The sequence below is a fragment of the Triturus cristatus genome, chromosome 6 (genome assembly GCF_964204655.1).
Source record: "Triturus cristatus chromosome 6, aTriCri1.1, whole genome shotgun sequence".
NCBI classification, from domain to species: domain Eukaryota; kingdom Metazoa; phylum Chordata; class Amphibia; order Caudata; family Salamandridae; genus Triturus; species Triturus cristatus.
The window spans coordinates 77,338,616-77,366,526 of NC_140589.1; positions in this window are offsets into that span (position 1 = coordinate 77,338,616).

Sequence of the window (27,911 nt, forward strand, 5' to 3'; positions counted from 1 at the left end):
CAATGCTCTCCGGTCCTCCGTGAAATCACGGTCCACGTAGCAGCCGCCTCGGATTCCGTTGTGCAGAGAGGCGTGCACCAGGCTATTCCAATACCTTGGATGTAGAAACAAGCCGCCGAAGCAGAAACCAGATGAGCCTGTGCCACTTCGAAGAACGGGGCCCCTGTAGCGCGTTTCTGGATACCGCGCAAAATATAGCAGCAACTCCTCCACCAAGTAAAGAAGCAGAGGCCACAGCGGGGAAACTGGTGGAAGCGGTTTATTTGATGCAAGGCATAATGCATTTCGGCCGTGATTCGGCCTTCCTCAGATGCCATCAATATTTCTGGAGACTCCTTCCCCCGTTTAAAATCACCCTGCCACAGTTCCATTGGGTGGAAATCGCCACACCCCTCATTAAGTTAATTGCTCACTGTTTGTAGTTCATGGGAACTACAAGCCCCAGAGTTCATTGCCCAGGTAAGTGCTGCACGAGGTGTGTCCAAATGGATTCTGCGATATGCGGCAAAGTAACGGTGAAATAAAAAGTCAATATATGTATATATATATATATATGCACACACATGTTATCTTGAGCTTTAAGTAGCTAGCGATGGAAGGCTTTCGTATAGATTCACTTACCAAGTATACGGGATTAGTCAGGACTTTGATGACGGCAGACATTAACCTGTAGGAAAAGCTTAGACGAGGTGTGCTTTTTCAGGAATATTCCATAGGAAGAAGGCAGATAGTAAAGGTCGTACAGATATACATGCCATCACTTCATCTTCACCTACGGATTTAAACCCTATTGGCGCTGCACTCACCCCGATTCTGAATTACTCCCTCACTCAACTAAGCAGATGACTCCAAACCATATAGAACGCAGCAGGCAGCTTCCTTCCTCAACATTCCAACACACACAAACCCTACGCCTCAAATAGCTTCACTGACTCCCCAACCTCAGCTCTTTTCAAACTCCTGACATAAACATTCAACGCCTTACACAGCACTGACAGGGCCGGACTGAGAACTAAAACTGGCCCTAGCAAACAGCTCGGCCGGAGGGGTGTGGAGGTGCTTGCGGAAAACTTTGTGCGCTTTTGTTGTAGGGGGCCTATGCTGCAAAACCAGCCACTGGTAACAAAAACAGCCCCCCAGGAGTCTAAACCCAGCCCCCACCCTGGCGGTCTACCGGGGAAATGCCCGGTGCCCGCTACGACCCGTTCGGCCATGAGCACTGGTCCAGCATACCTCAATCCAGCCTCAGATTTCAGAAACCTTCCAGACACCTTTTCTCAGCCGGACTCGTACTCGCACACATTCTATGCATACGCAGCACCAGAACAAGGAGAAGCGACTTCTCCTAATTGGATCCGAAAGGGCGGAATGACCTGCCTTTGCACATATGCGCTGTCTCTAAAATGACTGCATTCCGCACAAAGCTGAACACTTGGCTCTTTGACTAGATTAAACAATAGATCTGCCCTGAATGCTTTTGCATCAGTGACAAGATACCCTCCCGGGTGATAGTGCGCTTTACATAAAACATCAGAACACTACAGGGAACTCTGCACCCAATGCTACACATTTGGGCAAAATGTTTGTCCTGCTCGCCATGTTCATCATCCATCAGAACTTAGTAGATATTGAGCTTACGGTTTGACAAGTGCATTGCCGTCACAGCACTGCACATAACAGTGGACAGGACACATGCTACGTTCTCACTGACTACTCTATGTGTCAAAAATGAACGTTCTTCGTAGTTTAGAATGTGTTCTTTTGGAACTTAGGCAGTGTTCCCCAGCATGTTTGATTAGTTTCAAAGGTACATATGCTCCCTCAGTTCAAATAATGTAGGCCTCAGAAGCCATTCTCGGACACCCCCAACTTGCATCCACAAACTGGAAGCAGTTGGATTTACCACAGTGAGTGCGCTAAAAACATGTCTCCCTGTGCCTCATGTGACTGTCATGGGAAACATCTGTAAATCTTCACTAAGCATGCATTCAGTAATGTTCAGAATGGAGGTGGTTATTTTACAGATGGTAAAAATGTAGTCAAACTGTTTATTAATTTGTTAAGATTGTGGATGCACCAACTGGACATGTGTTTATAGAGGTTTGTTTGTGGCATGTTTTTGTGCAATTTGGTTGTTGACTGGTTGAGAGACTGTCTTGAATGGGGATTCCGTCCTGTGGCATATAAATGTTATGGGCCCTTGAACGGCGGCGGTATGCTAATGTGAGGGCACTGCTCTTTCTCCGTTAGGAGTACTTGTAGACTCACAGTTCAACGAGACCCGGATGTAAGTTTGCTCATTATGCGTATGTATGACTTTTTCTGAAGTACTCTTTATTTGCACATACTTGTTGAATAAGAATATATTCACATTTTGAATAGGCAGCAAACAGTGGGGTGCCTAACGTTGAGAAACCTGCAGTGGAAAAATATCTGGGTTTTTTTCTTGTACGCACAAAAGCGGCACGCATGAACAATGGAAAACACAGCGTTGGTATTGATCTCAGCACCATGTTCATAGGTCCGATAACGGATTTATGTAAGTACAGGGGGTGGAGAATTCACTGGAGACCTTGTTTGTTTTGTAAGGGACCAATTTGAGATACTTGGTGAAAGGGATAAGCCTATAGTTGACTCTGGGGAAGGAACCAGGAAGAGAGCGCGGTGGATCCAGGCTCTAGGATCCCCTTAACACAGGTATACTCCAGATACACGCAGAGTTTGTCCCCTATGCTGTGGATCCAGGCTCTATGATCCCCTTAACACAGGTATATTCCAGACAGACGCAGAGTTTGTCCCCTATTGCATCTTCCAGATTTTCACCAAGACACGCACCACCTTTAGGTTCTAGAATATCTCAGGTGTGTTAAAATTCCTAGAGTACCACTTCCTCTTTCTACTGAACCAATTCTAGGATGAAATCCCTTGGGTCGGTTGAGACTAGCAGAGACCCTGAGCTTGCAGTTGGTGCTTCATAAAGCTAAGCCTATGGAAGATAAGAAAGCCAATGAGTTCTAGAGGGGGAAGCTAAGTCTAACTCACGGGAACAAGAGAAGAGGAGGTGGGAGAGACAGGACGAAAGGCCCAGGAAGAGTAAATGTGAGAGAGAGAAAGAGAGAGAGAGAGAGAGAGAGAGAGGGGGGGGGGAAATTTAGAGAAAGGGAGGAGTTGGAAAGGGAAAAGATAGCCCTTGAGAGAGAGATACTTAGGATGGCAGCAATGACAGCTCCATCTGGGGTAAGTGACTGATTGCAGCTCAGGCCAGAATGTGGCCACGGTTCCAAACGGTCTTTTGCATGTGTATGTGGAAGGTCACCACATTTTGGAATGGTTTGTGAATTTTGAAGTCTCTTGTAAGGCGCAGGCCTTAAATGAGGTGTCTTAGGCAGCTGCCTCAATGTGGCCCATGCCATTGGAAGGGACAGCCATGATTGGGAGAATGACAGTGGCAGACCAGATGCTCTATGAGCGAATGAAGGAAGCTCTCAGTAGGCGGTTTGGGATGAAGCCACCTCAATACCTGCAGAGATTCCTTGATTTCAAGGGAGTGGATCGTGATCCTACTAGCTACTAGGTGAAGTGCAACCGGTCGCTCTCAAGTACCTTCATCCACATGTAACATGCTTGCTATCACGGGTGTTGCTGGCTCAAGGTCTTTCTCTTGACAATCTCTTTTTAAAATGTCCCGCCATGTGCCACTTAAAGCAAGTCACCACCTTAGATTTAAAAGGGCTTCCTTGCCGTCTCTTTTCCTGATGCCCCTTTCTGGATACACCATTACCATTCCAATGCTTCCAGGTTCCAGTCTCAGCATTGGCTCAACATCCTGTGATTCTGGGCAAATCACTTAATCTCCCTGTGCCTATAGGAACAAAAATGAATGTGTCCCCTTGTATAATGTAAAGGGGGCTCAGGTAAAGTGCTCCAATACCTTTGGGTTGAGTTAGCGCTATATAAAAACTGCAACAAACAAAAAGACTATTGGATTGAACAGGACCAGGGAGTGTATACAGGATGCATGTAACTCGGTTTACCAGTAACACATTTTCGGGGCAAATATGTTTGTTTTGTTCTGGATGCTTACCATTAATCCAGGCCATGTCTTTTGGTGTTCAAATACGGGTGACTGTTTCCAGGAGCCAAGATGCCAAGAGACACTGGAATATGCGGTGGGGAAGTGCCCTCGAGAAGCTGCCATCATCTCAGGAGGGAAAAGCCAAAGGTTTAAAAAAATCTCAGTGAAGACTTCAGAGGCTTCCACTACCAGGAGTGCGGGATCCAATAGTGCAGCTCTCCAGGAGCGAGGAGTCAGGATCAGCAAGTGGAAGGAATGAGGAAACAGAGCTTTGTTGCAACGCACCGTCCATCAGTAAAGCAGACACCAACCATGAATGTTTCTACTCACGGAATAGGAGTTCATTGATTTTCTAATTTTAAGGGAGTGCAAACCCGTCCAGCAATGCATCTGCATGGTATACAACTGGTAGGAATTGCTAGATTCTTTTGTCCCATCTTCCAAAATTTGGAGTGAATTGGAGTTTTTTTCCTGCAAGATTTCCCTATGTTCTTCGAAGTTCAGGGAAGTGGAAAAAGTATTTTTTTCCTCACGACCATACAGTAGAGGACAAGATACTGCGTGGCAGGAAACTCATCGACGGTCTTAGTGAGGGCCCTCCCACTGCGGTCACAGGCAGGTCTCGCACTAAATTGATTTCCCAAGCCTCTTAGTTGAACTCTAGACATAACCTAATTAGAAAGGTCACCTTATATGGATCTCAGTTTGGACCTCAGTCATTTCCTAGCTCAAAGTTGTATCTAATAAGTCGTTTCCAGATCTCACCTACAGTCTATTAAATTCAGTACTCCATCCCAAACCTGATTGGACGACTTATCCATGCTCAAACTTACTCTGTTTTGCACCGTGATTGAACCGATATCCTGAGTTAGAAATAGGGCTTACTTCCCATCTTAGGTATTATTTTGGCTATTCCCTAATATTCCGAATTCTCGCCAACTCTCTGTGCCGTCATGTGCGATCTGGTTCTCAAAGAGCAGTTATTTCTCCTCTCTCCTCAGGTACCAAGGGACTTGCTCTGGATCAAGATGTTATCAATAGCCGGCCTCCAGTTTTATCATTTTTTGTATGTATTTATTTATTTATTTTGTTTTAGCAGTTGCTGCATGCTGCCTTTTGCCTATTTCAGACAGCTATCCTCCCAGCTATATCTGTGCCTGTGTGCAGAGCAGTCCTGTGCCTCAAGCAGCAGGCCCCTTTTGTTGGTACCATTCCACAGACACTGTTGGGATTGGTGAATGGGCGCTCGTGCTGTTTGCCCTTGGGTAATCGCTAGTTGAAGCCAACGCGTGCTGCAGATCAGGTGCATTGAAGGCATCCAGAAAATCCTACAGGGGTTGATGGAGCTGTACGCCAAACTTACAATTTTTATTTTATTTTCAAAAACTAAATCCCAAAGCAGTATTTTTTTTTTTTTTTTATGAAAATGTAACAATGAGCATTCTTCCATAGCGTTTCAGTGCCCCTTAGCGGCACAGTTTTAATGGCGGCAATGAACAGTGAAAACTGGCCATGTGTCCGCCCACACACTAACAACGCCTGCTTCAGGGCGCTTCTCATAGAACAGGAACAATACAAACATGGAGGTCAGTAGGGCTGAGGGACAGCAGGAGCTTGTTGTTCAGGTAGATCCGCAGATGTGAGTTTGCAGAGCACCTGCCCCCGGCTCTAGCCTGAGGCGGCTGTGAGTTTGAATCAAGCTGGCAGAATCTTCTGCTGGGACGCGGCGGAACGAGACAAATATTTGCACCCTCTGCCCCCGGAAATGAGTTTGCACGGCTCTCTGGCGCCAAGTTCTCTAAACTACGGTCTATGAAATTATTTCCTGCTGCAGCCAAGAGACTGCTTTCCAGAATGCATGAACCAGTCAGTGCTTAATTTGTACAATAATAGGTGACGGGACCTAGGGTTTTGCTCAGAAGCTCACGGCAGGCGCTACCGAAAGTCGAGGGTGTGAATACCAAAGTTGTGTAGTCTTAATTCCATCCCATTCAGTTAGTCAGTCATTCTTTATTCGATGATTAAAAAACATCATAAAAGCACATATATACAAACAGTTAAAAATACAATTAAATCACTACCAGAATCCTGACTGTTACTACATATATGGTAAAAGGAAGACTAGGTGAAACATTTCATTTGAGATAATGACGATCAGACCATCTCTCTAGTTACCCTTAATCGCACCGCGACTCTAATAAAATTCATAATACTACATAGTGTCAAGGGATTGACCACTTTTTGCAAGAAGATTAGTGCATCTTTGGCGTGTGCAAATTTAGCTTGCTTTAAAATTCCTACCAGAAATCTACGCCTGGGCATTGAATAAAAAGGACACAAAAGTACAAAATCCCATTCATTTTTTGTGCACCAACAGACACTCCCTGCGCCTTCATCTCCCTCTTACAGGTTCTTTTTCAGCCCTGCTTTGTCTCTTTGTCACTGTTGTGAAAACATAATCTTGCATTCCTGTTGCTTTAACGTCAATGCTTCTGCGTCACTGCATCCGTCTAGCGAGCGCCGCGCGCAGTGACACATTTTATAGTGAAATATGAAGGTTGTTTTCTTCTTTATCTGAGGTGCCCTTGAACATCAACTTGCTTGCTAAGCTCCTGGACCTTAACGCCATTTTATTCGAGAGAGTACACTTGCACATTTAACTGACGAAGAATAGCCTCGCTTTCGTTATTGGATCCGGAAACGCGATTTCAAGGAACTCCTGAACTGAGCAGTGTATTCATGTATTGTATCTTTTGCTTCAAGGACGTTTCGCATTTTCTCCATAAGAAGAGCCTGCCGACTACTCATTAGATGCAATTTTCTGAAAGTAACAACTTTCTCAAAATAAAATAAACACAAAAGGTTGACATTTGTGTGAATTTTCGCTGTACAAGCTCCAACGGACCATTTTTGGTCGCGAAATCGGGTCTGATAAAATTACAAGTGTCTCGACTATTTGCTGCGTTGCTCGCTGTTTTTGCATTCAATTTATGGTCCTCCTTTGGTTTCCCGACATGCCGTATTTTATTTCAGCACCGTGCCTTTATCTTCCTCTTCCTACGCCTTCCCCCTTGAGTGTTTTCTCTCGATGTGTGTGGGTCAAAGTCTGATAGGAAAAAATAAGTGCTGGTCCCAAAAAATGAGTGCCGTGAATCCCACCCGACATTGCCATCGCCATACCACAAGGATACAAAATAATCCACCACGACCCCACCAACAAGCAACAGGCAGTGGAATAGCCGTCACCCATAAAGCGAGCATCAGCTGCACTGCCACCACAGACGATGCAACCCCCATCATGGGGCACCTTAAATTCCTGATCAATACTAACTTCCAAACCACCATCAGAGGCACCCTTGCCCACAGACCCCCGGGCCTCGCTCTCGGCGAGGCCATCGCAAACATCATGACCCCACTAGCCATTAACTCTAAAGACTTCCTCTTCCTAGGGGATCTCACTTTCACCTGGAAGATGCTTCCGATACCAACACTGCTAACCTCCTAGAGATGATGGACATCCTCAGACTCTCCCAGCGAATCACTGACCCACCCACATCGCCAGACAAACAGTGGACCCCATACTGTCAGCCAGAAACATGGTCAGGTACAGCCACGCCACCGAAGTCACTTGGACCGGCCACTCAGCCGTACACTCCTACATCTCCTTTACCTCCAGTCGCTCCGCCATCTCTGCCAGCACCCCCACAGGAGCTGGAGGAGAGTAACAGAGGACCTCTGGGGACACACCCTCAACTCCTCGCCACCTCGCCCCTCCTCCAACCCAGAGGAGTTATCAAAAACGTAAACACCTGGATCACTAACTGCGCCGACAGTCAGACTTCTATTCAAACCACAGAACAGAGATGGTCCTGATCGCTCCCACGGATATCAGAGCTCTCATGGACAGGGGAGAAACTGCAGCTCTGATCCTGCTCGACCTATCCGCCACGTTCGACACCATGTCCCACTACTCCCTCCTACTTGATCTCCACCAGATCTGAATCCAAGGGAAAGCATTCAGGTGGATCGCTTCCTTCCCTACAGCAAGATCCAAAAGCATCTGCCTCCCCTACCTCTCCTGAGGCCCAAAATACATCATCTGCGGAGTCCCCCAAGAATCATCTCTAACCCAACGCTCTCCAACACTTACATGGCCCTCTCGCTGCCCTGGTGAAAGGGCACAAGATGAACATGTTTTTCTACTTTGCCTGTCTGCAGAGCCCACCACCACCAAAGCAAACTTCCACAGATGTATGACTGACGCCGCCAGCTGGATGCAGAACAAGTACCTCAAGCTCAACACCGACACAATGGAGGTCCTCATCTTCAGGAGCACCACCTCCCCCTGGAATGGCACTTGGTGGCCAACCAAACTCGGCCCCCTTCACACACCCACACAACACGCAGGAAACCGAGGCATCATCCTCGACAGCAAGCTCTTGATGAGAAAGCAGATAAATGGCGACTTCACGGCATGCTTTCACATCCTCGGCATGCCAAAGAAAATATTCAACTGGCTCCCACCAACACGAGACGCTCAGCGACCCAGGCACCCATCACAAGCCGTGTAGACTACGGCAACGCCCTCTAGGAATAGATCACCACACAACCTCTGAACAGACTCCAGATCATGCAGAACGCAGCAGCAAGACTCATCCTCGACCTCCAGAGATGTGCCCACATGACGCCCCACCTCAGAGCACTACACTGGCTCCCTGTGAACACACTGCCAGTTCAAAGTACTCACCCACTCCTACAAAGCCCTCCACAACTCGGGCCCCGCCTACCATAACCACAGAGTTAACTTCCACCAACCCACCAGACAACTACGCTCTGCATCCCTCCACCTGGCACACACCCCGCACGCGCCTTCTCCCACATGATGGCAAACACTGGAACCAACTACCTCAGCAACTCCGATGCGCACCCACCTTCCAAGAGTTCAGAAAGAAAATGAAAACCAGGCGGTTCTACAGCTATCCCGCAGCAGCAGCACATCCCCCACCCCCCAGCGCCTCGATGCCCTCACGGGTGATAAGCAGCACTTTCCAAATCCTATTGTATTGTACTGTACCTGCAACACCGGCTCAACTTAAGCCATGGTAAACCCGAATATTATACAGGCGATGCTGCTCTCGTATTGATGAATAGCACGAGCTCTTTAGTGATAGCAGCATGCCAAGCCAGCCGGCTCGACAGCCCATTATTCCGCACTCCTCCAAAATGCCTGGATGTAAATATTGCTCGATCAATAGACCCGCTCATTCTCTAGATAGCGATACGTGCAGGGAATCCCAACAAGCAGAGCCGTGAACTGAAAAGAACCAGTGACGCATCTTTCGCCGGCTGCCACCGGAGCCCGCTCTGCAGCTGGTGAAAGAGTTCGTTTTCGAAAGAAAAGCAACAAGCAGCTTTGAGCCCTGGGTTTAGGGCGAGGAAGGCAGCTCTTATTTCTTGCGGTGTTGGAAAGTGCTGCCAACAGATGCAGGAACACGAATACCCAGTCACACCCCTGGGAGGCAGGAACGGTGCAAGCTTCATATTATTTTACAAAAGAACGTTTCTTTCCATTTTGATAAGATACCATTCACCTCGTAGAGCAGAGGGAGGGGCAGTGGTTCAAATAAACTCTGAGACAATGGGGCATATTATCTAGGAAGTGGCGGTGAGAGGCGCTAGCCTCCTTGGCTTAACGCCTCTCGTCGCCACAGCGGAAGTTTCCCCCTGCGATGGCGCTAAGTCTCATGACTTAATGTCAACGCAAGCACCCTTGCACCAGAGTGCAACGGTGTCTACGAGCAGGGAGGTTTGTTTATGTACAGGAAGGTGTCCCTTCCTGTACATAAACAAACCTAAAATGCCATTCTGTAACTTAATCAATCAATTAATCAGTTCATTTGTATAGCGCACTACATACCCGTGAGGGTTTCAAGGCGCTGAGGGTGGGGGGGGCCGGAGGTAGGGTGCTGCTGCTACTGTTCGAAGAGCCAGGTCTTGAGTCGTCTCCTGAAGGTCAGCAGGTCTTCGGTTTGTCGTAGGTTGAGGGGGCGGGTGTTCCAGGTCTTGGCGGCGCGGTGGGAGAAGGACCTGCCTGCGGATGCGTGGGACCGTGGCCAGGGCGTGGACAGCGGAGCGGACTTTCCAGTTGGGTACATAGAAGGAGAGTCGACTGTTAAGATAGGCTGGGCCGGTTTTGTGGAGTGCCTTGTGTGCGTGGACCAGGAGCTTGAAGGAGATTCTTCTGTCGACGGGGAGGCAGTGCAGGTTCCTCAGGTGGGGGGTGATGTGGTCGCAGCTCGGGATGTCGAGGATTAGGCGTGCAGAGGCGTTCTGGATTCTTTTCAGTCTGTTGATGGGCTTGGACGAGGCTCCGGCGTAGAGGGCGTTTCCGTAGTCGAGTCTGCTGCTGACTAGGGCCTGGGTGACTGTTTTCCTCGTGTCTGTCGGGATCCATCTGTAGATCTTGCGGAGCATATGGAGGGTGTTGAAGCAGGTGGAGGAGACTCCGTTGACTTGTTTGGTCATGGTGAGTTTCCAGTCGAGGATGACTCCCAGGTTGCGTGCGTGGTTGGTAGGAGCCGGGGGTGTCCCCAGTGATGCGGGCCACCAGGAGTCATCCCATGCTGAGGGGTTGGGCCCGAGGATGAGGATCTCCGTCTTGTCTGAGTTCAGCTTAAGTCGGCTTTCCTTCATCCAGTTGGCGATGGCCTTCATTCCCTGGTGGAGGTTGGATTTGGCGGTGAGGGGGTCCTTGGTGAGGGAGAGGATCAGCTGCGTGTCGTCGGCGTAGGAGATTATGTTGAGGTCGTGCTGTCGGGCGATGCGTGCGAGTGGTGCCATGTAGATGTTGAACAGCGTCGGGCTGAGGGAGGATCCCTGTGGAACGCCGCAGATGATCTCGGAGGCTTCGGACCGGAACGGGGGGAGGCGGACTCTCTGAGTTCTGCCGGAGAGGAAGGAGGTGGTCCAGTTCAGGGCCTTGTCTCGAAACCCTGCGTCATGGAGGCGCGTGCGTAGTGTGCAGTGGCAGACGGTGTCGTAGGCGGCGGAGAGGTCCAGGAGGATGAGGGCCGCCGTCTCGCCGTTGTCTAGCAGGATCCTGATGTCGTCTGTGGCGGCGATGAGGGCGGTCTCGGTGCTGTGGTTGCTGCGGAATCCTGATTGGGAGGGGTGTAGGATGCTGTTGTCTTCGAGGTGACGGGTGAGCTGGATGTTAACTATCTTCTCGATGACCTTTCCTGGGAACGGAAGCAGGGAGATAGGCCGGAAGTTCTTGAGGTCGCTCGGATCCGCCTTGGGTTTCTTCAGTAGGGCGTTGATCTCGGCGTGCTTCCAGCTCTCAGGGAAGGTAGCGGTCTCGAAGGAGAGGTTGATGATGTTACGCAGGTGGGGTGCGATGGAACTGCCGTCTTTGTTGAAGATGTGGTGTGGGAGAGGGTCAGACGGGGATCCGGAGTGGATTGTGCCCATGGTCTTGATTGTGTCCTCGGTGCCTACGTTGGCCCAGGTTGTCAGGGAGTCGTGGTCGGTGGGATATAGTGGGTCCGGCGTGTCGAGGCCTGTAGGGGTCATCCGGGGGTTGAAACTGTCATGGATGTCGGTGATCTTTCGGTGAAAGAAGGTGGCGAGGGAGTCGCACAGGGCTTACGATGGCAGGATGGCGGCGCTGGAGCTGGGGTTGGAGAGTTCCTTCACGATGTTGAAGAGCTCCTTGCTGTTGTGTGCGTTGTTGTCAAGGCGGTCTTTGAAGGAGGTCCTTTTAGCGGTCCTGATGAGGTGGTGGTGGTTGCGGATGGCGTCTTTGTGGACAGCACGGCTGTCCGGCGTCTTGTCGCTGTGCCATTTGTTCTCCAATTTCCGGCAAGTGCGCTTTGATGCTAGGAGTTCCGGGGTGAACCAGCTGGCTCTTTTGCTGGTGTCTCTGTTGGTGGGCTGTGTCAGAGGGGCTAAGGTGTTGGCGCAGTCGTCCATCCAGTGTCTGAGGGTACGTGCACCATCGTCGGGGTTGGTGGGGTTGGTCGGTGGGTTGAGTGCGAGGTTTGTCTGTAGTTGTTCTTCAGTGACTTTGCCCTAGCAGTGGCAGGGGATCTGTAGGGTGCGGTGGTGTGTGAGGGTTTTTCGGAAGGAGAAGTAGATGCAGTGGTGGTCTGTCCAGGTGAGTTCGGAGGCGTGGCTGAAGGCGACGTGGGGGCTTGAGGAGAAGATGGCATCAAGAGTGTGACCGGCGATGTGGGTCGGCGTCGTGATGAGCTGTTTTAGTCCGAGGTTGGCGAGGTTGTCGATCAGGGTGGAGGAGTTGTTGTCGTTGTTGTTCTCCAGATGATAGTTCAGGACTCCGAGGAGGATGTAGGTGGAGGTCAGCGCGTGCATGCTGATGAGGACGGCGATGGAGTCGCAGAATTGGGGCCGGGGTCCTGCCGGTCTGTAGATGAGGGTGCCTCTTAGGGTGGTCTTGGGGTCCGTGTGGATATGGAAGTGCATGTGTTCGGCGGTGCTGAGAGTGTCGTTGGTGTTTGTTGAGACCCTGATGGTGTTCTTGTGGACGATGGCGATTCCTCCTCCGGCTCTGTTGGTGCGGTCTCTGCGGGTGATCTTGTACCCGTCGGGGATGGCTATGGCGATGTCTGGAGAGGAGGCTTCGTTCATCCAGGTCTCGGTCAGGAAGGCGACGTCCGGGAATGCGGTATCGAGTAGGTCCCAGAGCTCGATGGCGTGTTTGTGTGCGGAGCGGGTGTTGATCAGGATGCATCTGAGCTGGTTGGGTTCCGTTGTGGCGGGTGTCTCGGCGTCTTCGAGGCAGGAGAAGCTGCAGTTTCGGCAGGCGAAGGGACCGTGGCTGCGTTTCGGTGTGGCCTTGCAGCAGGTGTGGGTCCTTCCTTGGTTGAGAGTGACGAGGGTGTTGGCGTCGTAGTGGAGGCGGTCTTCATGGCTGGTGCGGGGGGCAGGGGATCTGGCGCTGGGCGCAGTCCAGGCGCAGACGGGCGCAGACGGGCGCAGACGGGCTTACCTTAAGAACGCCTTCGGCGCACCAGCGGCGCGGCTGCACAGCGGCCGCCATATATGGGGAGGTAGGGAGGCAGGAGCAGCTGGGAGGCGGGAGGCGTGTGTCAGGGGCAGCGAAAGGGCGCGGAGGGGGCGGGGCCACAGGGGAAGCAGCAGCGGGGACGGGAGCAGGGAAGCAGAGCAGTCGCGGGAAGGAGACAAGGCAAAGAGGGGTACAGAATCAAATAAGGGGGCACAGAAGTAAGTAAAGGGGTACAGAATCAAAAAAGGGGGCACAGAAGTAAAGTGGCGAGCGAGGGGCAGGGGGGTACCGAAGAGGAACGGGTGTACCGAACGAGGGCAGCGGAGTACAGGAGGGAGACGGGCAGACAGAGTTACAGGCACAACAGAGAGCAGATACAAACCTAAGGCCACCACTGACCACCAGGGATGAGGCGCAGGTGGTAGCCTGCAGGTGGTGGAGGGCCTCGACTTCAGCGGCGGCAGCAGGCGGCAGCGGGGGTGCAGGCGGAGCTGCAGCGGGGGAAGCGAGCTACCAAGCAAGGTCAAGGGTCGCTCTCCTCACCGCGCAGCGGCCGCCATATATGGGGAGGTGGGGAGGGAGGAGCAGCTGGGAGGCGGGAGGCGTGTGTCAGGGGCAGCGAATGGGCGAGGAGGGGGCGGGGCCGCAGGGGAAGCAGCGGCGGGGACGGGAGCAGGGAAGCGGAGCGGTCGCGGGAAGGAGACAAGGCAAAGAGGGGTACAGAATCAAAAAAGGGGGCACAGAAGTAAGTCAAGGGGTACAGAATCAAAAAAGGGGGCACAGAAGTAAAGCGGCGAGTGGGGGGCAAGGGGGGTACAGAAGAGGAACGGGTGTACCGAACGAGGGCAGCGGAGTACAGGAGGGAGACGGGCAGACAGATTTACAGGCACAACAGAGAGCAGATACAAACCTAAGGCCACCACTGGCCACCAGGGATGAGGCGCAGGTGGTAGCCTGCGGGTGGTGGAGGGCCTCGACTTCAGCGGTGGCAGCAGGCGTCAGCGGGGGTGCTGGCGGAGCTGCAGCGAGGGGGGAGCGACCTGCCAGGCAAGGTCAAGGGCCGGTCTCCTCACCGCGCAGCGGCTGCCATACATGGGGAGGTGGGGAGGGAGGAGCAGCTGGGAGGCGGGAGGCGGGTGGCGGGTGTCAGGGGCAGCGAATGGGCGCGGAGGGGGCGGGGCTGCAGGGGAAGCAGCGGCGGGGACAGGAGCAGGGAAGCAGAGCGGTCACGGGAAGGAGACAAGGCAAAGAGGGGTACAGAATCAAAAAAGGGGGGAACAGAATCAAGTCAAGGGGTACAGAATCAAAAAAGGGGGCACAGAAGTAAGTAAAGGGGTAAAGAATCAAAAAAGGGGGCACAGAAGTAAAGCGGCGAGCTGGGGGCAGGGGGGTACTGAAGAGGAACGGGTGTACCAAACGAGGGCAGCGGAGTACAGGAGGGAGACGGGCAGACAGAGTTACAGGCACAACAGAGAGCAGATACAAACCTAAGGCCACCACTGGCCACCAGGGATGAGGCGCAGGTGGTAGCCTGCGGGTGGTGAAGGGCCTCGACTTCAGCGCTGTCAGCAGGCATCAGCGGGGGTGCAGGCGGAGCTGCAGCGGGGGGGAGCGGCCTATCAGGCAAGGTCAAGGGTCGCTTTGTGCAGCACACATGTAAGTTACAAAATGGCATTTTAAAAAAAGGTTTGTTTATGTACAGGAAGGGACACCTACCTCTACATAAACAAACCTTGGCATTTTGCTTTTTCCATGTGTGCTGCAGGAAAAAGCAAAAACGAGGAGAAATGAAGCATTTCTCCTCGTTTCGCCACCTTAAGACCAGGGTTTTCCTGGTCTTAAGTTCGGTGCTGCCACCTATTATCGCCTCTCTTGATAAGAGGTGTAAGCGTCAAAGTGAATGGGTGTTGCGGTGGTAATAGGGCGCTGACCCTATCGCCACCACAAGGTCACAAAAAGTGATGTTGTGGTGGCGATAAGGGCTTGGTAATATGCCCCAATGTCTTGCAACATCATCCTGTTTGTCGGGTAGATGACTCCTTCCAATACAAGCATCCCCCTTCTGCACACTCCATTTTCCTAAACATGTCTTCCGCCCTTCCCTATAATTCCAATGTATCTGCCCTTCATTCTAAGCGGCCGTTTGGTTGCTTTTCACCCCACTCAAGTCTCCTGCCTTTGCGTCCTTTGCTCTTCCCAATGTGAGTGTGTTGTTGTTTTGTCATTGGTGTGTTATTGCCTGGTACTTTCTACATCCCCTAAGGTAGTGTGTTCTTTTCAGGGTGACCAGCCGCTCGGAGGGCCGGTTTCTGAAGCTGTGCCCCCCCACTTTGGTTAAGTCTTCGCTCAGGTTGTCATCTGTCCTTCTCAGCTGCATCCTCCATTTCTGCACAGCGTCGGATTGGTAATGCGGGCACTCGGGGAAATGGCCGACGGGCCTGTAGCCGAGTTCTAGCTGTGGGCAGCCTGGGGGCTGTCTGTGCTGGCTGCCAGAGTCCCAGTGGGTGCCTGAGTGGCCTTTCTAGAGGCAGATGGGTGGAGGTATCACTCCCTTTCTCTCGCTGGGTCGGCCCATTAATGTATGCTGATTGAGGGGGGGTAGGGAGCCTGAGCAGAAGTGGTCCCCCTTGCATTCATGTTTGGCACAGCAGGGGGAACTAATCTGTACATTTTTTTTAAAATCTATGGGAAGTTAATAAAAATATGCCCCTCACCCCCTTCCTTTTCATAAAACTTCGCAGAAGCAGTGTTTTGAGGAAAGGCAATACTCAAATGTGGGCCACTTTTTTTGGTGTGCCCGGGCCGATTTTTGATCCGAATCCAACCCTGTTCCTGCACACCTCGTATCCAAGGTTTTAGTTCTGGCCTGAGTGCTGGTTTGAGTCAGTGGACTGAGATCCATTGTTTGAAAGGAAGGTCCTCAGAGAAGTGAATTTACTTCTGTTTTATTTCTATCATTGTGTGCATTGTTCCTAATAAGTATTGTTTTATGTCCCCTGTTGAATTCCCTCTATAACTTCATGCAATTTCTCTGGCAAATCTTCCCATAATGTCGGTATTCTGGGCACGTCCAGCTCACGTGTATTAATCCCGCCCCCTCCTGGCATCTGGGACAATCTAGAGTGAATTCGAGGATATTTTACCCAGTTTACTCGGGTGAAATTTGCAGATAGTTCCCTCGGACCGATTTGGGTCTGGCAAGGTTCCTTATTATTCCGACCTTCATGCATACCTTCTTGCACACTTTTAACTGGGCGTAGCCGTCTGTGCCCTGTTGTTCCCTAATCCCTGTCAGGGGACAGGTTTGTCTTTATTCAGAGCTCTGTGGAGTTTCTCTTTCTTTTGGAACTTCTGAAAATGTAGCTCACATTACCTTAGCCTTCCCAGAGAGTTTTTTCATACACCAAACTTTACCTGACAAAACTAGGGCGGTACAAAGAAAGAACGGGTGGAAAGTGGCACATGAGGACAAAAAAAAAAAAAAAAAAAACTCCAGTTTAGTCTTGCACCCCCCAAAAGGTCACATATGTGGAGTTGTCCTAGACGTCTCCAAGATTATTTCATTCCCTACTATCAAGAAGCCAATGGCCATATTTTGCTTCATATTGTTGGAAGTTCTTCAGACACCACCGCGGCATGTGTCTCGCATCGGGGGGGGGGGGGCGTCCACATCACTACCTTCAGCATCCTCCACATATTCTGACATATGCCTTATCAGGTACGGGAATGCAGCAGACACTGTGCCCCCCCCTTTAGGAGCTGCTTCTCCCAGTTGAAGAGAAGTGGTTCAAGGATTGCTGGCTCCACAGGTAAACATACATATGTGTTCATTGCCCAAATACCCAGCAAAAGGGCTGCATGTTCAGCAACCAGCAAAAACACACCTGGCTGCCCCCGCTGATAGCGCTACACGCTGGCACCTTACCGTCCCGTATGGAAGCGCTAGCCTGCCATTTTATCACAGGTGACAATTGGTCATTGCTGTGGAGAGCAGTAGCCATGGAGTGGACCTTCGTCCTTCCCTCAGTTCACGTGAACGACGCTAGGCAGCAATGTTTGATATGCGTGATCGCCAGTGTCCATAACACACGCGTTTGCAAAAGAATCAGTGCAAACCTATTTGGCCCCCGCTTGCTGCTGATGAATTAAGGAATGGAGTGGGCAGTATTTTCATCAAACTGACGTCATACCGTCGTTGTAATTTACACACTAACAGGAGGATGACATACATTTCCATGATATCTTGGAATCTCTCTCTCTGGATCTCCTGGGAACCCAACTAACCAATGACATCATTACAATTCACCAATGCGCTTCTGACTGATAACTCTACTTGCAAGTCTCTTTGGCTTCAGGCAGAAAACACTCAAACACCACTTGCACCCTCATCCACTCCCAGATATCCAGCACCTACCTCAAGCACAGCCCCACCAAAACAGAAATCCTGCTATTTGCCAGGAACAACAAGCAATATCTAGTCCATACCTGGCTCAATGACATGACCCTGGAGGGAGTCAAACTTCAACATTCATCCAATGCCCAGTCACCAGAATTCACCGTCTGACCTCACTGTCAAGGGACACGCAACCAAGAAAACCTATGAAAGAGGTGAAACTGCTTGTCCCAAAATATATCTCCAAAACCGATGTTCAAGCATTCAAACTCTTATCTCATGGGAGAGCAGGAGCAGATGGCGATAATGCCCTACTCCATGGCCTCCCAGACTCTACACTAGCTCCCTCACTGGAGGGCATCATGGATGTCACTGCATGCCTCGTTAGGGGACTGAAGAAAAATGATTGCATCAACCACACTTGATGGATTTCAACTGTCTACCCTTGCCAGCCCACATGTTCTTCAAAACTGCATCATCTACAAAAATATCATGACCAGGACCCCCGATGGAGACTTTCAGCGGCCAGGACACCATCAGGCTGGATGCTGTTTCCAGTCCAGGGAGGACCTGGTCTGGCAGTTCGGGCTGGACTGTTCCCATGAGGCACAGGGTCAAGATTGATTTGCATATGGCTGTGTCCAAACTGGGGTGGCGAAGTGAGCTAAAGAATAATGACGGATTCAACCCAAATCTGTGACTGGGGGTGAGTGTTTGAAAAGTTTCAGCAGTCCGTCCATCATCTCCTTGTTTTTGCTTTGTTCCCCTCAAGTTGGCAGGGTATGCCCAGACGTGGATCCCTTGCTCACTTTGCCACTGGATTCAAGGTAGCCTGGCTGATGAGGGGTCCATCATCTCCTTGTGTTTGCTTTGTCCACCCTAAGTTGGCAGGGTATGTCCAGACGTGGGTCCCTAGCTCACTTTGCCACTGGACTCACGCTAGCTTGGCTGATGAGGGGTGTTACCCCGAAACCGGTCCCATGATGCTTGTTTCCAGTCCAGGGAGGACCTGGTCTGGCAGTTCGGGCTGGACTGTTCCCATGAGGCACAGGGTCAAGACTGAGTTGCATATGGCTGGGTCCAAACCGAGGTGGCGAAGTGAGCTAAAGAATGATGATGGATTCAACCCAGATCTGTGACTGGGGGTGAGTGTTTGAAAAGTTTCAGCACTCTGTTCATCATCTCCTTGTGTTTGCTGTGTTCGCCCTTAGTTGGCAGGTTATCCCCAGACACGGGTCCCTTGCTCACTTTGCCACTGGATTCAAGCTAGCCTGGCTGATGAGGGATCTTACCCCGAAACCGGTCCCAGGATGCTTGTTTCTAGTCCAGGGAGGACATGGCCTGGCAGTTCGGCTGGACTGTTCCCATGAGGCACAGGGTCAAGACTGATTTTCATATAGCTGTGTCTGAACTGGGGTGGCGAAGTAAGCTAAAGAATGATGATGGATTCAACCCAGATCTGTGACTGGGGGTGAGTGTCTGAAAAGTTTCAGCACTCCGTCCATCATCTCCTTGTGTTTGGGTATTGAAGAGAGCAAAAAAGAAGAAATAAGGCAACAGACCTTTTTCATCTTTACCACCAGGATCTAGAACTACATCGCATCTGGACTGCAGGCATCTTGCCTCAATTTGGAAATGAGCTACAAACTCACCACTTTAACCCATTTAGTGCTGTGGACTTGATATTCTCATCCTGCACTCTACCTTTATAAACCCTCCCTTTGGCTCCTTCTCCTTTTACTGTGTTCCGGGGCACAGTTTAGCCCCTGAACCTCTGGAGCACCAATCACCCCTTTTAAATGGTACCTCCACCTATGGATCCCTGCCTGGGGATTATCAGTGTTAAAGGAGGGTGATCCTGAGCAGGGATCCATCCACTACACATCGGGGATTTAAAATGGGTGGAGCCCCTCTCTAGAAACCCACTGAGGTCTAACAGTCTTTCTGTTCTTGGAGAAGGGGGGTAGAAAGGTCCCTTGGCAACAGGGTTAATTGCTGTAAACAAAGCATTTTTTCCTCTCTTCCATGAGGCCCATAAAGTCTTTCTGCCCCCCAGGGGCAGGAACCACAATAGACACCAGGGAGTATTTTTAAAGAATGGGTGGCAGTCCTGACATCAGGACATTCTCTCAAACCTTGAAGCCCAATCAGTCTTTCTGACCCAGTAAGGAGGGTCAAGTGGGGGTAAATACCCCCAATCCATCCTCCCTATGGTGACCTAAGCATACTAGACACTAGAGATGTATTTATTTTTGTTAAATTTAGTGGGATGGGTTTATCCTTGCATCGGGGCAATGCCTGCCCGAGACAGGGTATAATTTTTTTTTTTTTTTTTTAGAAAAGCAATAGGGTTGGGTGGAACAGCCCGTCCTGGTATCAGGACGCACTCGGTATCCTGAAACGTAAACAGGCTAGGCTAGGCTGATTTATAAAATTTTCCCCCAGGACCAGGCCCGCCCGGGGAAGGAGGGGGAAATAAAAAAACAAGCTCTAAAGACCACGCTTGTTATTTATTGTCCGGATTTGCAGATCCTCTGGGAATCTGCAGCAATTCAAAAAACTTTTCTGGCCCCCGAAAGGGTCACTCAGGGACCCCACAACCAGGCCTAAGGGCTCAGAGAATACCTACCCTGCCACCATTTGTTTTTTTTGCATTTTTTGAGTCCCAAGATGGCTGCCAGAAATTCCTGGTTGAAGTGTTGGCAGCCAATCAGATCTCACCATGAGATCTGTTGGATCCGCGGACCCTCCGCATTACCTAGATATCTATAAATCTTTTTTCGTTAATAACTCCCAAACAACTGAACAGATTTACACCAAATTACAAAAAGGACTCTTTCTGGACCAGGAACTAGCTTTCTGCCAAATTTGGTGTAATTCCATCCAATGTTCGGGCTGTAGTTGTGTTCAAAATTCCTATGGGAAACTACCTGCGGAAAATGTATTTTGGGACTCCCCTTTTTCTCAGCCCCTGCTTGATGAATAACTCCAAAACTTTCAAGACAGCAGCTGAATGAGTGGCAAACTAGCTTTGAAAATTTCGTGAAAATTTCTCAAACAGCACCAAAGTTATTAGTAAAACAAAAAATGCGCTGTCTATGGAAACTAGGTCCTAACTATATATATATATATATATATATATATATTACCTACTGGCGGTCACCAGTAGGTAGTTATAGTTAGAACCTAGTTTTCATAGGAAAATCATTTTTTGATTTGCTAATAACTTTGGTGTCGTTTGATGAATCGTCGCGAAATTCTCCCAAAAAAAAGTCTATCCAGGGCAGCTCTTATCCTGAAGGTTTGGGGGTGATTCATCAAGTGGGGGCTGAGAAAAAAGGGGGGTTCCAAAACACGTTTTCCCTATGTTAATTTCCATAGGAAATTTTGAGACAGGCTACAGCCCAAACTGCTGAACGGAATTACCCCAAATTTGGCAAAAAGGAAGTACTTGGTTCAGAAAGCGACCTTTTTTTAAAATTGTGTGAATCCATTCAGTAGTTGCTGAGAAATTGAGAAATAAAGGTTTCGATATATATGGCCGCGGTGGAGTTGCGAACCCTCCCGACCACGAGCTTTATTCTAATTGGCTGTCAACACTCCAAACCAGGAAGTGGTGGCAGCCATCTTGGGACTCGGTAGAACAGAGTCACAAGAAAACAGTAAAACAAAGGTGAAAAAAAAAGAAATGGGGGCAGGGTAGAAACACCCTGACCCCCTAGGCCTGCTCAGGAGGTCCCACAAGGATTCCCAGGGCCAAAAAAAGCATTTTGTTTTTAAAAAATCAGCCGAATTTGCGCTGAGACCCTCAAGACTCAAGGGGGCTTAATCCCCCAATTTACAACGCACCAGGGGGTGCGTTTGCACAGTGGTGCAGGGAGGGGGCGTGGCCTAATGTGACAAATGTGCAAACGTGCCCTGTGGCACGTTTTAAGTTGGGGAATTAAGTCCCCTTGAATCCTGGGGGTCCCTGGGGGCCAACTAGCCTACCAGGTACGTTCAGTAAGCGCCACAGAGTTGCATTGCAACGCAGCTCTGAAGTGCTTACTGGAGGTACCTGGTAGGCAAGTTGGCCCCCAGGGACCCTCAGGATTCAAGGGGAATTATTACCCCAAATTAAAACCCCCCGGGGCCATGTTTGCACAGTGGTGAAGGGAGGGAGCAGGGCCAAATGTGACATGTGTGTACTTATGCAATCACTCCACCAAAACCCAAGCACTTATAAATTCACCATGCAATCTCCTTGCAGCACTCTAATCATCCAGTCACTACCCATGCACTCATGCAATGATCAATGTACTAACTCATGCACTGCTACAATACCCTGAGCAGTACCCATGCAGTCCAGCCATCACCCTGTCATTACCGATGCACTCCTCCAATCACCCAGCGAGCACCATGTACTTATCCAGTCACTCTGCTAAAACCCAGGCACTTATAAATTCACCATGCACTGTCCTGGCAGTACTCTAATCATCCAATCAGTACCCATGTACTTATGCAATGACCCAGGCACTAACACATGCACTGCTACAATCCTCTGAGCACTACCCATGAAGTCCAGCCATCGCCCTGTCAGTACCCATGCACTCTTTCAATCACCCAGCCTGCACCATGTACTCATCCAATCACTCCACCAAAACCCAAGCACTTATAAATTCACCATGCACTTTCCTTACAGTACTCTAATCTTCCAGTCAGTACCCATGTACTCATGGAATGACCCAGGCACTAACACATGCACTGCTACAATCCCCTGTGCAATACCCATGGAGACCTCTAACCACTTACACAGTACAGATTCACTCCTCCAATTACCCAGGTTGTATCCATGCACTCCAGAAATCCCTCTGTCACTACCCATGCACTCCTCAAATCACCCATCCAGCATCATGTACTTATGCAATCACCCTCCGCCAAAACCCAAGCAGTTATAAAATCAACATGCACTGTCCTTGCAGCACTCTAATCATCCAGTCACTACCCATGTACTCATGCAATGACCCAGGCACTAACTCATGGCAAATACAGAGGAGGTAATGCTAATTACAGGGGTACCCAACGCATAGTGTTCCCTAGTGTATGTAGGTGTTTTCACTGTATTCTAAGTGTCTTTTAGCATAGCACTGGCTACGGTCTTGGTTAGTGATGGTCAGTTACCACCAATACAGTCAGTAAAAAGTTGGGGGCACAGGAGGACTTTCTGCTCCTCTGTTGGTTCTTTTTGCACATCTCTTGCTTCTTCCTGCAGTTTCCTTCGTCTTTCTGGACTTCTGTTGCCTCTTTCTGCATTTGTCTTGCTTCTTTCTGTGCTTTTCTTCCTCTTTCTTCACATGTCCTAACTTTGTAGGCATAGTTAGAAATGAGCATTTAAAAAAACATTGAAAGTCACTGAAAAAACCATAGGTTTCAGGCACGTTGTAGTTAGAAATTAGCATTTAAAAAACCTTAGAAATTCACGGAAAAAACCATAGATTTCAGGAACGTTATAGTTTGTTGGACATTTCACCCGTACAAAACTATAGAAATTCCCCCTTTATAGTTAGTTCAGCTAACTACAACTTGCGCCCCCACAATGCACTGCTGGTGACAACACATATTACATAATTCATGACATGGTCAGTGACATCACTGATGACATCTCAAATGACATCACTGATGGCATGGTCAGTAATGTTATTACCAAAGATGTGATCAGTCTTCAGCAAAGGCCAGTGCTTTTGTAAAATATGTTTCATTTCACCCGCCTTATGGCTGAATGTAGTAAGAAATTTGACCTGTTGTCTCTCTCCACTTGGATTCTACCCTTAGTTAGGAGCTCATCCCTGTTTGCTCACTCTGCACGCAAACTGTAGCATCCAAAGTAGCCTTTAAGAAGCCACGTTGATGGAATCTATGCAACATGATCTGCTCTTGCAGGTAGCTTTCTTGGGTGATGCAGTTTCTTTTAGCCCTAAGGAGTTCCCCATTGGGGAATCTAAGTATCAAATTCTGGTGATGACTGCTACGAGCTTGTAGAATTGCATTTCCAGTAGTGTGTTTGCTGAACAAGCTAGTAATTAGCTTGCATCCACAGACAACGATGGTAGTATTCAGAAATTCTACACTTGTACTACTAATAGTACTAGTCAAGAACAAGGTCATATAATTAGTGTTCAATTTGTCAATGAAAGTCTTAGCTTGAGATTCAGAACATTTCCAAACCAGAAACACAACATCAATAAATATGGTCCACAGCACCACTTGTTCCAATTCATCCATCTCCTCCAGGATCTGCACCTCCCACGAGCTCATGTATAAGTTAGCGTAGCTTGGGGTGAGGCAGGTCTCTATTGCTGTGGCCTTCAAAAAATTTTTTTTTGCAAATAGGATGATATTGTTTCTAAACACAATTCCACCATATCCACTGGCATCTTACTATGTAGCAGATATGACAACGATCATACTCTTAAAAAGTGCCTGCATGTAGCTAATCCTATATCACGAGGAATACTAGAATACAGACAGCCTACATCAAGAGTAACAAGCAGACAGTCGTTTCCTCAATCAAATCTGCAATTCTGTACAGGGAATCCTTGTTGTCTTAAATGTATGTAAGGAAGAAACAAAGGGTCTCAGAAAATAATCAATGTAACTGGAAGTATTTTCAAGAAGGCTGCATATGAATGACACAATAGGTCATCGCAGAGGATTTTTTTGAATTTTGTGCAACTTAGGCAAGAGATATAAAATAGGTATTCCTGGATGTTCACATTTCAAAATTCATCCCAATCCATTAACACTGCTTCCTTTCAATCTGCAAGAAGCCCGCAGTACCCACTGTTGGTAAGGGTCACTTTCCCTGTCTGTCAATAAACATGTAACTTGAGCCATCATTCATCTTGCACAATCCCTCAAGTATTATATATCTCCATAGGGGAAATTATAACATTCCACCCTTTGTGTCCAGTCGTATGACCACATCGGACACATTTTGTAAATTTGCGAGGGCTCTGAATTGAGTTCAAGTAACATTGTATTTGCTAGGACATTTGCGTTTACAGAGTTTCCTAACCTCACAATAAATATCTATGGAATCAAATGGCATAGTAGGCAAATAAGTGGACTTAGGTTTAAATCCACTTGGACAGTTTAGGTCAACAGTACTGTCCAAATCAGCTAAATTCAGCAGATCACTGCTCGGGGTTACTGGTCATCTTTCAATTGTTTATTGCTGTATTCAGGTGATAAACTAATGCTACTAAGATGTAGTTTTTGCCCAGACAGTAATACTATCACACAATGTGCCACAAAAATTTCCATTTCTTATGGCATAAATAAGACAAGCCTTCAGCATAGTTGGGCCCTCACCTACCGCATAATTGCAGTGGCACTGGCCTAAGCATTCAATTCTAATTGATGAACAGATGTGTGTGAGTGAAGTCTGGCCTGTGTTTACAGTTTCTTGGTGTGTGCATGTGGCTGAAACTGTTATAAACAAGCATTTAGCTGCCTTGCTCCTGGGTGTAGAAGAGAAGTGTGGCCATACCAGCCGATACCTACCATCTATAGAGTGGTCATTTGAAAGAGTGACTCGTTTTGGGTCACTCGCCACCACCTCTCAGCCTTCCACACAAATGAAGAGTCGGTCAAACAGTAGAGAATACAAACCAAGTATAAGTTTATTCACTACACTATAGTGGAGTCCCCTCTGCCCAGTCGCTTGGGGTGCTACAGAGGGAACTGACATCAGAACTCATGGTCTTACAATATGTAGGTTTTAGATTCAGTAAAACACACCCAAACTGGAAATTTCCAGTTGGAACCAGCTACACAATGAAGGTACAGTAGAAGAGGAGTCGATCCTAAGACTCGACACACACTATCTGTGTGCGGAGGTCACTCCGCCTGCGCCCCTAGCTTAGCTAGTGGGAGCAGGCTTCTATCTTGTGAGAAAGGTATGCCTTACCAATAACAATATATTCATTAGTGCAGCAAGGCCCAACCTTGAGAGAGAGAAAGAACACATCACGTCTGCTTCTAGCAGAGCTGAGAAGAGAATAAATCACGATCATAACACAACATGGTGGCTAAACGTAAAATGGTGTCGCGAATGCTAACTTAAGCTGAACAAACACATAGCAATACAGCAAAGATATTTCATTAGATTCCAACACATTGTTTCTACAGTTTGAGTGAAATAGAACACAGAACTGAGAAAGTGCGCAGAATTGAAGAGATCTAAGCTCAGGAGGTGCAAACTCAGGGGTTCCCAAGAGGCAGAGAGTGGATCCAATCAACCCCAAAACACACTCTATGGAAGTAAAAATCCTTATGAACTTCACAATACAACAGGGCCAACAGTAAGGAGTGCAATGATAGTCCCTGCAGTGAATGGGTGCCACCATCCCTTAAGGGTCCCCCACTCAGCCAAAATCCAATAAATATCTGATGTATCGGAGACCCTGGGAGCACTTCAATACATTCTGCAGGGGGCACCATCAGTTTCTATTACACTATTGCCATCAGCACCTACAGTACACGTGCTTAAGTCAACAGTTACCTGGGAAAAGGAATGCGGACAGTCAGTTAAAGTGTATGTATTCGTAGATGTGGTGAGATGCAATAACTGGGCGTTTTGATTCTGTTGAACTATCCTCGGCACTTTAAGGTGATCTTTCAAGAAAATAGGGACTAGATGAAATCAAGGTCCAGCAAACACGCTTCCTTATGTAGACTAATCAATGATCAAAGAGTATGCAGTTCCTAAATTCATCTCATAAGGGGGCGCAAATAAAGTGTGGCTAAACCAATACCTCATGTAAATAATAAGTAGGGGCCATATGTATTCAAAACAAATTTTGCGAATCTCTAATTGCGATTTTTTGTGAATTGCAATTAGAGAATTGCAAAATGCAATGTATGTAGGATTTGCAAACAATTTTGCGAATCCTACATATTCCTTATTTGCGAATCGCAAATTGAGATTCGCAAATAAGGAATTCCTTCCCATTCATTCCTATGGGCTAGGAGCCCATAGGAATGAATCGGAAGACATTCTCAATTTGCGATTAGCAATTAGAGAATCGCAAATTGAGAATGCAATTTCAAGGTTGTAAGGGTGCCAAGAGGACACCCTGTTGCACCCCTGAAATATTAATGTGTGCACATTTTGCACACATACATGCCCTAAGGGCAGGGAAAACCGCAAATTACCACCAACTTGAAGTTGGTGGTAATTTGCGATTCCTTAAGGCCAAATCACACTTTTTTGTGCTTCTTACATTGCATTTAAAGAATCGTAATTTGCGATTCCTTAAATGCATTCGCAAAATAGGGAATATCAAATTTTGCTATTCCTTATTTTGCGAGTGGGTTTTTGTTTGATACATTTCACAGTGCTAAATTGCGAGCGCAAACACTGAAATTCTGCGAATATCAGCATTTGCAATCGCAATTTGGCTTGATACATATGGCCCAGATGCAGTAAAGTCCGATCTGTGAGAAAGAATAATAGGAAAAAGACAAGGCGGTATGAGTATCTCTTATCATAATTTTTTTTTAATAATAATATGTTGGCATTCAATTGGTACACTATCCCTGAATATAGTGCCACCAGAAATTGGATGCAAAACATCGTGATAGTGGCAAACAGACAATCATTGTCTATGGTGCCACCAGCAATGACAAACTGAACGAAACATACACTGAACATGCCTGAGGCAACTATTGCATGTGAAGCCAAGCTTCTACTGTGCCTCTCCGCCAGGCGCTTCTTTCCCTCCTGACATGACGGGTGCAGGCTGCCCTTTCTCTGGGCAATCTCCCAGAAGGAGAGAGGCACAGCACCACTCTCCCTGCTGGATGTCTTCCTGCCCTGTCCCCTCTGCCAGGCAGCAGACCACCATTCCTCCAACGGCGCCTATTCCACTACTATGCATGGTCCATGTCACACTGACATAGGACTCCCAATGACATGTACCCCACTCCTCTCTGGCACCGTACCATGGGCAAGGGGCTGAGCCCGCGCCCCATCGTCTGATTGTGCTTCAAATTGTGAAAACCCTTGAGCTGGAAAATGTTTCCTGTTTTATACATTAAAAAGGTACCTTTTAAACAATAGCTGTGTTTAACTAAAATCCACCAATGATTCTTTGTTGTGATATGTTATGTTAGTGGGCTACCAGAACTCTGATTTTCACAGTCCTTTCAAAAATTTAGGATTTACAAATATTAACTGGTTTATACACTTGAGCACTCCCAAATTAGTTGCAGGTAGATTCTTGGTTTTTGGTTATTCTTTGCATTCTAGTATTTGCAGTTCTCTGTGTCTGGTGGGAAACAGAACTACAAGCATGTTGCAAGGGTAAAACGTGATTGGATGGGATATTTTACACCTGCTTTGAAGCAATGTGAGTAGCTTCTCAAGATTTGTGTCT